The following is a 12,703-nucleotide window of genomic DNA, read 5'->3' as shown; positions in this document are numbered from 1 at the left end:
GGGGGGGGGGGCGCTCGCTCGTCCCCACCCCCTTTCCTGACCGGCTGGGCTGCGTGCTCGGACAAGGGTCTGGTATGGACCTTGGGGGGACCCCCATGCCGTTTTTTTGGCGTAGGGGGTTCCCCTTAAAATCCATACCAGGTGACGGGGCTCGCAAGGTTTCAATCTCGCAATAAAAGGGGTAAGATTGACTTCCTTTTCTAGTCCCGTCGTAACTCATTACGTTCAAAATGAACGGACTTTAGTCCATGTGTGAGCAAGTCCGTTCATTTGGAAGTCCGTCGTAACTCCGTCGAAAGTCCGGTGGACCTAGTCTGCCGGAAAGTCCGGTCATGTGTGGGCAAATCCGCTCATTTGGAAAGTTCGTTGGAACTCCACCAGAAGTCTGTCTGGTCATGTGTACGAGGCATAACTGCCAGTTTAACGCCATATAGTTCTGTGTGCATTACTGCCAATTTAACTCCATATAGATTTTTGTACGTTACTGACAGTTTAATGTCATATAGTTCTGTGTGCGTTACTGCCAGTTTAACATCATTTACTTCTGTGTGTGTTACTGCTACTTTAATGCCATATCGTTTTGTGTGTGTTACTGCCAGTTTAACGCCATTTACTTCTGTGTGCATTACTGCTGGTTTACCACCATTTACTTCTGTGTGCGTCATGCCAATGCCATATAGTTCTTTGCATCACTGTATGTTTGGCACATTATATTGCAGTATATTATAGTGTATCCATGGAGTGTGTCTGTGTAGTGTGAGTACTCAAATTAAAGTGCATCAAACACCACTTTAAATTGATTAAAGTGCATGTACGTACAGATTTCCACTTCTTCTTTACATTTGCTTATAAGCACCGCCCCCTCCCTCTGGGAGGCCAACAAGGAGAGCCAGACATTCCCTTGGCACTGTAAGGAGGTCAGCAACAAATGTGTCCACTGGCAAAGGTGGATGTGGTGGTCAGTCTTTAGGCAGGGCATAATTTCCTCTGTTTAGTGAGTTTGCCCATGCTATCCAGCCAAAGCACGCCGAGGAGGTGGTGTACTGGCTTATTAACCTTCCTCATCCTCTTCATCCTCTGTCATGAAAGCAGATACAAGTGTGCAGTCCCCTGCAGTTGCCAGAGTGAATACACCTGCCTCCTTGTCCACATCTATTCCTGCCATAGCCCCAACATCAGCCATGGAGGAGTCAGCTGATTTATTTGACCACAGCATCAGCCACTTTCACCTTGATGATGCCCAGCCATTACTGGATTAAGATGTTGGTTCTGAGATTGAGGATGACAGGAACATGAGCCTAGAGAGAGGGGGGGACACTGGTAGACAATTTGGCATACGTTTTCCCCCAGCCGCAGTGTATTGCCAAGTTGTCTCCAGTCGTAATGATGATGATGAAGATGGGGAGATGGAGATGATGACGATTAGGGATGAGCCGAACATCCCCCATCCAGAACATGCGAACAGGCAAAAAATTTGTTTGAACACACGAACACCGTTAAAGTTTAAGGACACGAACATGAATAATCAAAAGTGCTAATTTTAAAGGCTTATATCCATGGTATTGTCATAAAAAGTGTTTGGGTACCAGGGTCCTACCCCAGGGGACATGTATCAATGAAAAAAAAGTTTTAAATGGCCGTTTTTTCGGGAGCAGTGGTTTTAATAATGCTTAAAGTGAAACAATAAAAGTGTAATATTCCTTTAAATTTCACACCTGGGGGGGTGTCTATAGTATGTCTGTAAAGGGGCCCATGTTTCCCGTGTTTAGAACAGTCTGACAGCAAAATGACATTTCTAAAGGAAAAAAAAAGTCATTTAAAACTACTTGCGACTATAAGGAATTGTCGGTCCGCAATACACATAAAAGTTAATTGATAAAAACGGCATGGGGATTTCCCCACAGGGGAACCCCAAACCAAAATGTAAAAAAAAAATGCGTGGGGGTCCCCCTAAATTCCATACCAGGCCCTTCAAGTCTGGTATGGATATTAAGAGATACCCCATACCAAAATAAAAAAAAAATGGTGTGGAGGTCCCCCTCAAAATCCATACCAGACCCTTATCCCAGCACGCAACCTGGCAGGCCGCAGGAAAAGAGGGGGGACGAGAGAGCGCCCCCCCGTACCTGAACTGTACCAGGCCACATGCCCTCAACATTGGGAGGGTGCTTTGAGGTAGCCTTTACGGGCATACTATAGACACCCCCAGGTACAAAATTTAAAGGAATATTACAATTTTATTGTTTTACTTTAAGCATTATTTAAATCACTGCTCCCAAAAAATGCTGTTTTTAAAACTTTTTTTTGCATTGATACATGTCCCCTGGGACAGGACCCAGGTCCCCAAACACTTTTTATGACAATACCATGCATATAAGCCTTTAACACATTTGATTTCTCCCATAGACTTTTAGGGTGTTCAGGGTACTGTACATATCGCGCTCACTGAAATAGGAAAAACACATTTTCCTATTGCAGCGAACGCGAGAGAGAGGCGACAATGTCCTTTGGGTCTGGTATGGATTTTAAGGGGAACCCCCTACGCCGAAAAACAGCATGGGGGTCCCCCCAAGGTCCATACCAGACCCTTATCCGAGCACGCAGCCTGGCCGGTCAGGAAAGGGGGTGGGGACCAGCGAGCACCCCCCTGAACCATACCAGGCCACATGCCCTCAACATGGGGGGTGGGTGCTTTGGGGAAGGGAGCGCCCTGCGAATCCCCCTACCCCAAAGCACCTTGTCCCCATGTTGATGAGGACAAGAGCCTCTTCCCGTCAACCCTAGCCATTGGTTGTCAGGGTCTGTGGGCCGGGGGCTTATCGAAACAGATCCCGCCCCCCCCCACCCTATGTGAAAAAGTACCCCTACCCATTCACCTGGGGGAAAAAAGTGTCAATAAAAAAAACACACTAGACCGGTTTTTAAAGTAGTTTATTAGGCAGCTGCGGGGGTCTCTTCCATCTTTGGTGATCTCTTCTGACTCCTCCACTCCCTTCTCCCACTTTCCGGCCTTCTCTCCCGGCTTCCATTTTTTTTTTGCCACTCTCTGGCCTCTTCTTCCGCTCTCCTGTTCTTCTCCCGCTCTCCGAATCTTCTCCTGCTCTCCGATTCTTCTCCCGGGCTCCTCTGCTATCTTGTTTTCCATTGTCTTCTTCCCTCCGGTCTTCTTCGGATGTTGACACCGCACTCTATTCCGCTGCAATGCTGTGTGCATGGGGCGGGGTTACCAGCATGCCCTGGGACTGTGACGTCATAAGGGGCAGGGTCACCAGGTGACATCACCAGTGACCCCGCCCCATGCCTATATAAGTCGTAGCGCACCGTGTACACAGCATTACAATGGGAGAGAGCATTGTGTCAACATCGGAAGAAGACCGGAGGGAAGAAGCTGACAGAAAATACCGGGCCACCACTAACAAAAGAGTGGCAAAAGAGCAGAAGATAGCGGAGGAGCCCGGGAGAAAAACTGGAGAGTGGGAGAAGAACCAGAGAGCAGGAGAAGAGGCCGGAGGGCGGCAAAAGAACCAGAGACTGGGAGAGAAGGTTGGAGAGTGGGAGAAGAGAGCGGAGGAGTTGGAATAGACCCCCGAAGACAGAAGAGACCCCCGGAGCTGCCTAAACGACTTTAAAAACCTGTCTAGCTTTTTCCCCAGGTGAATGGGTAGGGGAATGATGTACCCCATGCTTATTCACATAGGGTGGGGGGCCAGGATCTGAGGGGCCCCCTTATTAAAGGGGGCTCCTGGATTCCGATAATCCCCGCCCGCAGACTCTGACAACCAATGGCCAGGGTTGTTGGGAAGAGGCCCTTGTCTTCATCAACATGGGGACAAAGCACCCACCCCCCCATGTTGAGGGCATGCGGCCTGGTACGGTTCAGGAGGGGGGGGGGGGGCTCGCTCGTCCCCACCCCCTTTCCTGACCGGCTGGGCTGTGTGCTCGGACAAGGGTCTGGTATGGACCTTGGGGGGACCCCCATGCCGTTTTTTTGGCGTAGGGGGTTCCCCTTAAAATCCATACCAGGTGACGGGGCTCGCAAGGTTTCAATCTCGCAATAAAAGGGGTAAGATTGACTTCCTTTTCTAGTCCCGTCGTAACTCATCACGTTCAAAATGAACGGACTTTAGTCCATGTGTGAGCAAGTCCGTTCATTTGGAAGTCCGTCGTAACTCCGTCGAAAGTCCGGTGGACCTAGTCTGCCGGAAAGTCCGGTCATGTGTGGGCAAATCCGCTCATTTGGAAAGTTCGTTGGAACTCCACCAGAAGTCTGTCTGGTCATGTGTACGAGGCATAACTGCCAGTTTAACGCCATATAGTTCTGTGTGCATTACTGCCAATTTAACTCCATATAGATTTTTGTACGTTACTGACAGTTTAATGTCATATAGTTCTGTGTGCGTTACTGCCAGTTTAACATCATTTACTTCTGTGTGTGTTACTGCTACTTTAATGCCATATCGTTTTGTGTGTGTTACTGCCAGTTTAACGCCATTTACTTCTGTGTGCATTACTGCTGGTTTACCACCATTTACTTCTGTGTGCGTCATGCCAATGCCATATAGTTCTTTGCATCACTGTATGTTTGGCACATTATATTGCAGTATATTATAGTGTATCCATGGAGTGTGTCTGTGTAGTGTGAGTACTCAAATTAAAGTGCATCAAACACCACTTTAAATTGATTAAAGTGCATGTACGTACAGATTTCCACTTCTTCTTTACATTTGCTTATAAGCACCGCCCCCTCCCTCTGGGAGGCCAACAAGGAGAGCCAGACATTCCCTTGGCACTGTAAGGAGGTCAGCAACAAATGTGTCCACTGGCAAAGGTGGATGTGGTGGTCAGTCTTTAGGCAGGGCATAATTTCCTCTGTTTAGTGAGTTTGCCCATGCTATCCAGCCAAAGCACGCCGAGGAGGTGGTGTACTGGCTTATTAACCTTCCTCATCCTCTTCATCCTCTGTCATGAAAGCAGATACAAGTGTGCAGTCCCCTGCAGTTGCCAGAGTGAATACACCTGCCTCCTTGTCCACATCTATTCCTGCCATAGCCCCAACATCAGCCATGGAGGAGTCAGCTGATTTATTTGACCACAGCATCAGCCACTTTCACCTTGATGATGCCCAGCCATTACTGGATTAAGATGTTGGTTCTGAGATTGAGGATGACAGGAACATGAGCCTAGAGAGAGGGGGGGACACTGGTAGACAATTTGGCATACGTTTTCCCCCAGCCGCAGTGTATTGCCAAGTTGTCTCCAGTCGTAATGATGATGATGAAGATGGGGAGATGGAGATGATGACGATTAGGGATGAGCCGAACATCCCCCATCCAGAACATGCGAACAGGCAAAAAATTTGTTTGAACACACGAACACCGTTAAAGTTTAAGGACACGAACATGAATAATCAAAAGTGCTAATTTTAAAGGCTTATATCCATGGTATTGTCATAAAAAGTGTTTGGGTACCAGGGTCCTACCCCAGGGGACATGTATCAATGAAAAAAAAGTTTTAAATGGCCGTTTTTTCGGGAGCAGTGGTTTTAATAATGCTTAAAGTGAAACAATAAAAGTGTAATATTCCTTTAAATTTCACACCTGGGGGGGTGTCTATAGTATGTCTGTAAAGGGGCCCATGTTTCCCGTGTTTAGAACAGTCTGACAGCAAAATGACATTTCTAAAGGAAAAAAAAAGTCATTTAAAACTACTTGCGACTATAAGGAATTGTCGGTCCGCAATACACATAAAAGTTAATTGATAAAAACGGCATGGGGATTTCCCCACAGGGGAACCCCAAACCAAAATGTAAAAAAAAAATGCGTGGGGGTCCCCCTAAATTCCATACCAGGCCCTTCAAGTCTGGTATGGATATTAAGAGATACCCCATACCAAAATAAAAAAAAAATGGTGTGGAGGTCCCCCTCAAAATCCATACCAGACCCTTATCCCAGCACGCAACCTGGCAGGCCGCAGGAAAAGAGGGGGGACGAGAGAGCGCCCCCCCGTACCTGAACTGTACCAGGCCACATGCCCTCAACATTGGGAGGGTGCTTTGAGGTAGCCTTTACGGGCATACTATAGACACCCCCAGGTACAAAATTTAAAGGAATATTACAATTTTATTGTTTTACTTTAAGCATTATTTAAATCACTGCTCCCAAAAAATGCTGTTTTTAAAACTTTTTTTTGCATTGATACATGTCCCCTGGGACAGGACCCAGGTCCCCAAACACTTTTTATGACAATACCATGCATATAAGCCTTTAACACATTTGATTTCTCCCATAGACTTTTAGGGTGTTCCTCTGCTTTCGAATTTGCCGCACCCAAAATTGCTCACTGTTCGGGAAAACTGGCGAACAGCCAATGTTCGAGTCGAACATGAGTTCGACTCGAACATAAAGCTCATCCCTGATGATGATAATGATCAGGTCACTGATGCCACTTGGGTGCCAGCTAGAGCAGAGGAGGAAACTGAAGGTGAGGCGGCACAGCCCCAAGGAGGCCGACATGAAGAAAGCGTAGAGAGCAGCCACCCTATTCCATCACATTGTGCAGCTGTTATCTCCCAGCCCATTCCCCAAAGCTCAGCTGTCTGGGCCTTTTTCAGCACATCTAATGCATATTGCACTGTTGCTATCTGCAAACTGTGTCTCAGGCACATCAAACGTGGCAAAAAAAACAGCCATTTAGATACCACATGCTTAACAAGGCATTTAACGTCCAACCATTTAGGCCATTGGCAAGAGCACCTAAAAACCACACAAAAGGGGCACAAATCTGTACATCCTCCTCTTCCTTACCCACGTCAGTCTACCCCTTCTATACCGAGTCATTACCTCTCAGTAGCCGCCACTGACAGGGATGATGGTATAGTACAGGGTTTCCCAGGTCCTAGCTGTGCTATCACCAGCTGTCAAATGTAGCTGGCAAATTTCTCTGCCCCATCTGCTGCAGTGGAAAAAAAAATACAGTCCCTGCCACCCACATGCCCAGCATTGAAATGCAAGCTTGTAAAGCTGTTGGCTCTCCAACTTCTGCCTTTCAGTCTGGTAGATTCTGTCCCCTTCTGTGAATTCGCACAATGTGCTGTACCACAATGGCAGATTCCCAGTCGCTACTACTTTTTTCCATCTCTCTACTATCACGTGGAAGGGAATGTTCTGGCATCATTGGACAAGGCAGTCAGCCATAAAATCCACCTTACTGCTGACACTTGGTCCAGCAAGCATGGGCAGGGATGATATATTTTGTTCACTGCACACTGGGTAACGCTGCTTGCAACTCGAAGGGATGCAGGACAGGGCTCTGTGCTGCAGCTTGTTGTGCCCCCACATCTCCATACAGCTGGTGGTGTTGATGCCAGACCTATGAGCTCTACCCCCTCCTCCTTTTCCTCTGACACCTCCATGCCCTCCTTTGCAGAATTGTCCTATGAACATTAGGTACCCCCTAAGGGTTCAAAGGGTAATTTCATGAGTCAGGCTAAAAGGTGCCAAGCAGTTCTTTCTGCTGATGTGTTTAGGGGACAGGAACCACACCAGAGTAGAGATTCTTGCAGCTCTGCAGCTACAGGGCCAGAGGTGGTTCACACCATGGCAGCTGGAGCCAGGAATGGTTGTGTGCGATAATGGCTCAAACCTCCTGTCAACTCTTAGACAGGGAAAGTTGACACATGTGCCATGCCTGGCACATGTCCTTAGTTTGGTGGTGCCATTTTTCCTAAATACATACCCAGGGTTGCAAGATGTGCTAAAGCTCACTGGAAAAGTCTGTAGCCATTTCAGGTAGTCATACACGGCCAGTGCTCAGTTGGCTGAAATTCAGTGGAAATTCCACCTGCCCGTAATCCGCCTGATTTGTGACATGCCCACCAGGTGGAACTCGACTTTGGCAATGCTGCTGCAGCTATACATGCAGCAGAGGGCCCCCAACGAGTACCTGTGCGAGTACAGCACAACGAAAGGTTTAGGCCGCCTTGGCTTTTTTTTACCCATGCCAATGGCTGATCATTAAGGATGCATGCACTGTATTGTTAACATTTGAGGAGGCGATAAGGATGGTGAGCCCTGACAGTACATGCATCAATGACACAATCCCCATTGTATTCCTGCTGGAGCAGACTCTGCATGACATTATGGACAGGGCACTGGAGGCAGAGCAGCAGGAGGAAGAGGAGGACTTCCTTTCCTCTCAAGGCCCACGTTATCCATACACCATCATTCCTATGAAAAAAGGAGAGGAAGAACAAGTCACAGGACTTTAAAGGTGCCAAAAGAGTACATTGATTACAATTGATACAAGTCAATACGTTTTATTACAACATTAAAAACATATCAATATATTGGTATACATAAGTACACATACCCTGTTTCCCCTAAAATAAGACCTAGCCTGATTGTCGGTGTTGGCTGCAATATAAGCCCTACCACCCAAATAAGCCCTACCCTGTTTCCTCAAAAATAAGCCCTACCCTGAAAAGAAGACCTACAAGGACTTTAACTAGGGCTTATTTGGGGGGTAGGGCTTTTATTGCAGCTATCACCGACAATCACACTAGGTCTTATTTTAGGGGAAACAGGGTAAATGGTTTTATTTATAGATAATATTATCAGCAAAAAAACAATTTTAAATAATATGTGAATTGAGATAAAGATGGACATACCGGATACACTTGGAACTGGGTTAGTAAAAAAAGCAGAGCAGTCTTGATTGATTTCAATAGATACCCTATCAATGGATATTGTGTGACCACAGGGGAGAGACAGATATAGCTCCTAGCATTTGTACAATAGGATCAATTTATTTATCCCCCCCCATTTTTCAAGAGAAGGATAACCCAATGTTGATGATGGAGAGATGAAAAAATTCTTCTGAGTTTCCTTGAATAGGAGACCAACAAAGTCTACACAAGCTGATGTGTGTGTATATATATTTTGTAATATCTAATTACCTTTATGCTTTGTTATAATAAAGTATTGCTTTATGTGATTGTACATCTGTAATAATAGTATTCTTTGTTCAACTTTTTATGGTTTTGAGATATATAGATGGACTCCCATTGTTATCAGGACCAATTTGGGTTTAGCAGTTACATTACATAGTAAATATTATAAATAAAATCAAAAGTGGAATTATTTTATAAAGCTATTTTTAGCTAATAATTTTACCCTAATACAGTGGATTTTAGTGATCACACGGATGCCCTGGGCACTTGTCTTTATAGGCGTTTTATCAATCACTTGGATTGTCTTGAGCCCTATTGGTATAGCGACTGAGGCGCTTGAATGGATTGGGATCATAGTCATCTAATAGCGGCCTTCCCCCATTAACCCCATCCCTTTAATGCAGGTTAATCACGTCAGTTTGAGAGCAGAAAAAAATCCAAAATGGCGATTCTGGCAATGATGCACTGTGCGCCACGCCACTTCTGTCTGTTTGCATCCTGCACATGTGCATTAGCATCCAAGTCACGTCTGCATTCCAGCAGTGACGGCAGACGCCGCCAGAATGGGGAGGGGAGATAAGAATCCGATGAACACCTGCCATAGTCTGTCAGAGGTGTTCTGAGAGAGAGTTTGTATCTCTCCTCTCCCTCCACATTATTTCCATTGATTTCACAGAATAGGTAAGCACTCTTCCTTGCTCCATTACATTTGTTCATGTCTTAAGAATTTACTGGCCAATAGTGGAAATTTTTATATTACTATCTATATGGATACAGCCCTTGACCGATGAGGCTTATATGCTCCATTTATCTTTCAGGCTCTATTCAACTGACCTTTATTGTGAAGGGAGAGAATCATCAAGATTCCTAAGTGAAGGGATAGCCTGGTGGGTCTTGGTCTCCTTTTCAAGGATACTCAGCAGCATTTTTTCTTCTCTGACATCCCTCCATTATCAAGATTGGGTTACCCTTCTCTTTAAAAAAGAGGGGGATAAATAAATTGATCCTATTGTACAAATGCAAGTGAGGAAATTATTACCCATACATCCTTGATAGTTAATTACATAAAAATAGGGAAATCTTTTTTTCTCATATACATATATATCTTTCCTATAGGATATAGGAGCTATATCTGTCTCGCCCCCTGTGGTCACACAATATCCATTGGTAGGGCATCTATTGAAATCAATCAAGACTGCTCTGCATTTTTGACTAACCCAGTTCCAAGTGTATGTCCATCTTTATCTCAATTAACAAATTATTTAAAATTGTTTTTTTCTGATAATATCTATAAATAAAACCAAATATGTGTATTTATGTATACCAATATATCGATAGTAGTAAAACTCTGTCCAAAACTTTATGTAATTATTCCTTTGTCCTTCATAGCATTTAATTCATACAGCGCTCTTGAGTTTCCTGAAGAAGCTCTTTTGAAGCAATTTATGTAGAGCAATAGTGTCTGTATTTGCTTATGAATTGAACAATTGATGTAACAAGGAATCTTTTATTAACTTTTTTTGTTGTAATAAAACTTATTGAATTTTATCAATTGTAATTGTATTCTTTTGGCCCTTTTGGCTTGTTCTGCCTCTCCTTTTTTCATGTTAAATTGGAATGTGGTGTTATTTCTCATCTCTTTGTCCTTACCTTTTTTAAAACCATCGTTCCTATGTCACAGAGCACACATGAGGAGAGAGGGGAGGAGGATGAGGAGGAGGATTCTGGCACTTTCCTAGGCTTCAAAGAAGAGGAAGACATGCATCAATCTGTAAGCAATGGCTTTCCAACCCCAGGACCCTTGGGAGTAGTATGTGGCTGGGAGGAGAAAGTTCCAGATGCTGTGATCCTCAGTGACCTCAAGGAGTCTGCTTCTCAAGCCTTGGCAAATTTGATGTGCATGGGCAACCCCATGCTTCAAAGCCTGCAAAAGGACCCAAGAATACATGGCATAAAGGAGAAGGATGATTACTGGTTGGCAACCCTCCTTGACCACCATTATAAGGAGTCTCAGAACTCATTCTGTCCCCACAGAGAGTGCAGAAGATAAAATATCTTGAGGACACGTTAAAGAGGGTTTTATTGAATGTTTTTCCTGACTCCAGTAGGTTGCAGTGTCGTGGAAAGTGTAGTTTTGTTTTGAGTCTTCTGTTGGTCAAGAGAGAAGCGTTGGAGAAGGTGTCTGCCTAAGTGAGGCATTTCATTTTGGAATTTTTTTAGTCCTCGCCACCCAGGGCTGTCAGCTCCCACATCCCATCTGCATCACATGGTGGACAATTACCTCGGGGCCAAAACAGAGATGGAGAGCTTTCCAGCTGATGATCCACTGACTTACTGGGTCAAGAGAATAGACCACTGGCCAGAACTTGCCTAGTATGCTATTGAGTTGTTGGGCTGCCCTGCATCCAGCGTGCTTTCAGAATGGGCAGGAGGTTTTGGTACTGATCATAGAGCGTGTCTGTCCACAGACTCCGTGGACCATTTGACTTTCCTGGATTACCAGCTATGAAGCCCCTGATGCTAATGTCACTGATTAAGTCTTTTTGGGATGTGGAATCTCTGCAGGACTTCGAGGCTGCCTAGCTTTGAGGGTGTTCAATCATTTAATCTGGAATAATGTTTTTGGTATAGGTTTCATGGGTGGAATTAACACCCAAAGACCATTTTTTTTGACAGGTGCAGCAGTTTTTTACAGCGAGGCCAATTCTTGCTTTCATCAAGAGTACCTTTATAGAGTTATGGTGGGAAGGCACCACCAACACCCAAAGACCAATTTCTATGCACCCGCACTTATATCCAAAGTCAAAGTGACACCAGAATGTATCCAAAAAAATCTATAATCTTGTTCCCAGTGCACTACATTGTGGCCTCATCATACACACTGGCTCCCCAGCTGTTGCTGAGCAAAATAAATTATTATTAATTATTGCTGCAGCAAATTCTAGACATGGCACAGATCTGCCACTTTACATGTAGACTAAGAGGACCCCCCAGGCACTATATTGATAGGAATTTTTCATTTTCATGCTTTCAATTTAAAAATAAAAAATCACTGCTCATTTAAAAATGACATTTTTAACAAACTTTTTTTTCTATTGATACATGTCCCCCGGGGCAGGGTCCAGACCCCTAAAACCATTGCATGACCAATTACTTGCATATAAGCCTTCAAAATGGGCACTTTTGATTTTTGATGCTTGGGTCCCATTAAATTTAATGGGGTTTGTTATTCAGTCCAAACTTTCGCGGTGTTCAAAAGTTCTGGTGTGAACTGATCAGGGGTCCATTCGGCCCATCCCTACTACAGATCCTGACTACGAGAGTTAGAAATTATCTTTAAAATATCCTCTACATTTACAACCCAGTGCTTGCCTGAAATTGATGCACCCAAGAAAGTTCTGAATCTGCCTTTCCCAGACGTTTTGCCCCAGATGAACCCCTGAAAGAACTTTCAGCTCTATGGGAACCCTTGTCAAAACCAATTAATTGATGGTTAGTGAGAAAAATGTTCCTTACAATGTTATTCAATGAGAACAATACCCTATACTGTTGTGTTCAGAATTACACTCTTCCAGACAGTTAAAACGTTTATAATTATTATTAGACGTGATTTATTTAGCACCAACAGTTTGTGCAGTGCTTTACAATATAAAGGGAGACAATACAGCAACAATACAATTCAATACAAGAAGCTTAGGACAGCACTGCACCTGCGAGCTTACAATCTAATAAGGAGGGGCTGGTGAAACAAAAGGT

This window comes from Lithobates pipiens, unplaced genomic scaffold, assembly GCF_037356315.1.
Source record: "Lithobates pipiens isolate NorthernLeopardFrog02 unplaced genomic scaffold, aLitPip1_a1.2 Scaffold_13, whole genome shotgun sequence".
Lineage (NCBI taxonomy): Eukaryota > Metazoa > Chordata > Amphibia > Anura > Ranidae > Lithobates > Lithobates pipiens.
The sequence above is the reverse complement of the archived record's forward strand: the minus strand, read 5'-3'. Positions refer to the sequence as shown.